At 41.0% G+C, this 3,520-nt stretch overlaps 1 pseudogene; it reads right to left on the minus strand.

The window, feature by feature from the left end:
• Positions 1-703: 703 nt before the first annotated feature.
• On the minus strand, positions 704-1,946 carry LOC118994033 (cytochrome b-c1 complex subunit 2, mitochondrial-like; annotated as a pseudogene).
• Between the last annotated feature and the right edge of the window lie 1,574 nt (positions 1,947-3,520).

Consider the following 3,520-nt stretch of genomic DNA (forward strand, 5'->3'; position numbering starts at 1 on the left):
GCCAAATGTCTGAGATCTAAAACAAAGAAAAATCAACTTTCTCTGAGATTTCAGGTAAGATTTAATATAGGAAAATTTGAAGGATAGCTAATAGAAGAATACATACTAGGGTGAAGCGATCCATCATTCTCTGTAAGGGCACAATTTAAGGTAGTGCCAAATAATTCAGAAATCAGGATAAATAGTGTTTTATTTTTAAATCCAGAAAATTTTTAGCAAGATATTTTTAAAAATCAAGTTGACAAACTATTGTCAATAGGCTCCCATCTGTTTTTGTAAATACAGTTTGATCTGCTTTCAATAGGTAAGAATAAAGGGAAAGGACATTCTGGGAGAGAAAATGATGTGAGAAAACGATGGAAGGTTGAGCGATTAAGAATGACAACGAATGACTGTCTAACCACTGTGCTGTACACCTGAAATTAATACAGACCACCATGGAAAAAACCTGCAATTGAAAAATAAAATAAAATAAAATTTTTAACACTTAGAATGTTTTATTGACTTTAGATTACCTGCATTTCAACTTTTTAAGATTATTTTACCTCATTGAAAAAAATAGATAAATGTTACATTACAGACTTGTGACTTTCATGTGTTCGCTGTTCTGGGTTAAGAAAATGTCTAGCTCTTTCCTACGATGTATTTCGGCATGACCGCTAATCAACAAAAGGTGCGGGCCCCGAATTTCTGCTTGCTGCCATTGACTTCTTTCCAGAAACAAGTTACTGTGTAGCATTTATGACATCAGCATCAGCTACTAAGTTGATCTTCTGCAGGACTGTGGATGGTGGCATGTGCAAACCAGCAGAAGAGCCTGAGACCTGACTTCATCCAGGAAACCCTCAGAAGACTCCGCGGACATTAGGCACCCAGCCTTCAGTTTGTTCTTGGCCACCTGGACATCTGTGTTGGAAAGGTCTCCCTGAGCAACTGTTTTTACTTGGCTGTCGGCAGCCCTGACAACCTCTTCAGCAGCTGTGGCCTGCGAGATAGTATAAATCCCAAAGGGTCCAGAATCTGAGTAACTGGCATTCAAAATGGAAACATCACACAGGTGGTGAGTCTCCTTGGCAACAGCTTGGTACAGAGGGCTGGTGGCATTGCTGCCCCTCTTAACATGTGGCCCAGCACCAAGGACATGCTGGGGAACACTAAATGCATTTGCTCTGCACCTCCTGTGGCAGCACTTTCAGCTACAGAAGCAGCATGGACGGGACTGTCTCCATTCTGTTCTCGAATTTCACCTCCAGGGATCTGGCCTTTGCACCAGGTAAACCAAGCCCACCCCTCATGTTTAGAAACCGTTCAGCAGGTTGCTTCAGAACAGAATGATTCACACCAAGTCCAATGAAAACCATTCTTGCACTTGTAAAATGGTTCTGAACACAGAACCAAAGGTGACACTCATCTGGTGTCACCTTTCCTAGCCTGCAGTCCGGACAATATAGAAAATTAGCCAAGGCAGTTCGGTAAGCTGCAGCATGCAAATTTTCAATGATATGAGCCTGTGGATGCTGAAAGGCCACAGCTTTGTCAATCCTTAGTTGAGACTCAAGGGCGGCTACCTCCCAATGATGAAATTCAGGTGGCGGAGTGACATTGAGCAGGAACTCCATTAAAATATCGACACCATCCGTTAAGCATTCCGCAGTGTAGGCCATGTTTTCCCCTGTGGAAGTCACACTTCATTTGCCACCAACTGCTTCAATTCCGCAAGTCATCTTGAAAGATGGTGCTCCTTTTGTACTCAGACTGGGTGAAAGACAAAGCAAATGAGAGGTTCCTAAGTTGTTAGAGACCTCGTACTTACTGCCTGATTTAATGAACCAACCAATTCCTGATGCAGGCGCATAGTTTTCCAGGGAAGCAATCACTAACCCGTTTGGTGACTTGGTGAACGCAAGCTCCCGAGGATGCGGAGGCGCTGTCGCAGGGGCGGTCATGGCTTTCACTCTGGGAGTAACTTTGAGGGAATGAAATCTCGAGAGAGACCCAGCTCTGATTAGCAGCTTCGTGGCCCCAAATTGCTCTCACCCATGGTCACTGCTGGTTTATAGGAAAGCAAGATGGCAGCCAACAAATAAAAAGGAATTTTTCAATGGCAAAAAACCCACAAAAGAATTAGAGGCCTTGTGATGTTAAGAAGACTACGTGAATGGAAATGGCTGTTTTTGTTACGTTCTGTTTGATAATAAATTCTAGATTTTAGAGTCATTTTACCCTCTTTAAAAGTTTCCCTCTTTAATTAACCCTTAAGTGTTGGTGATTTACTTGAAAACATGATAGACTTTTAATAATATAAGTTCAATTGAATAGTTTTCTTATTTTAAGAACCTAGAAGGGATGAAAGGGACAGAGAAAGGGGCATCAAGCACTTAGAAGACACACTTTTGTTACTATGACATTTTGCTCATTTTTCATACATGAAACAAGAATAACACATGGAAATATGTGAAAGATCTATAGAAACCATATATGTACAGAGTACTAAGGAAATATGTAGTAAGATTAAAGACAAGTGGAAAATATTTGTTTTCTTTTAAGAAATAAGATTCTTCCCTGGCTGGTGTAGCTCAGTGGATTGAGTGCAGGCGTGAACCAAAGGGTCTCAGGTTTGATCCCCAGTCAGGGCACATGCCTGGATTTCGGGCCAGCTCCTCAATGGGGGCCATGTGAGAGGCAACCACGCATTGATGTTTCTCTCCCTGTCTTTCTCTTTCCCTTCCTCCTCTCTCTAAAAATAAAGAAATAAAATATTTTTTAAAAAGAAATGATTCTGTATGTATTTGTATTTTAATTTTTCTAGCTTTAGTAAAAATGATAAACAAAATGCTAGACACTTAGGTGTACAGCATAATTTTTAAGGTATACGTGATAATTTAATAAATACATAAGTTATAAAATGATTGCCCACCATCAAGGTAATTGATCCATCACCTCACAGAGTTATTTTTTGTGTGTGGTGAAGACACTTAAAATCTACTCTCTCGGCAAATTTAAAGTATACACTACAGCAGGGGTGTCAAACTCATTCTCCCGAGGAGAGTGGGTACAAGGAGTGTGGCCAGGGGCCACATCAGCCTTGTGCTTGCCTTCAAAGGGCCAAATGTAATTTTAGGACTGTATAAATGTCCTTAACTAGGGACAAGGAGCTCAGTGCTGCCGCCGGGTAGAAAGAAGATGCTGAGCTGGATGAAAACGAGGTGCAGAGCCAGATTCAACCAATGGGCCTTGTGTTTGCCACCTGTGCAATATATTATGAACCATAATCACTACGCTGTTTATTAGAGCCCCAGGATTCATGCAACCTATAACTGAAAACGAGTACCATTTGAGAAGACCTTCCCGTTTCCTCCAGTCACTAGCTCTTGGTAACCACCACTATACTCTCTTGGTCACGAAACCAGACTCAGAAACACAAATACTGTATGATCTAATTTATGCATGGAATCTAAAAATAAAGTATGTATCTACCTTGAAAGAAAATACCTATGATGCTTTAGGTTCATTGAAAGCA

Source organism: Sturnira hondurensis, unplaced genomic scaffold, assembly GCF_014824575.4.
Source record: "Sturnira hondurensis isolate 20B ecotype Veracruz unplaced genomic scaffold, ASM1482457v3 Scaffold0000880, whole genome shotgun sequence".
NCBI lineage: Eukaryota > Metazoa > Chordata > Mammalia > Chiroptera > Phyllostomidae > Sturnira > Sturnira hondurensis.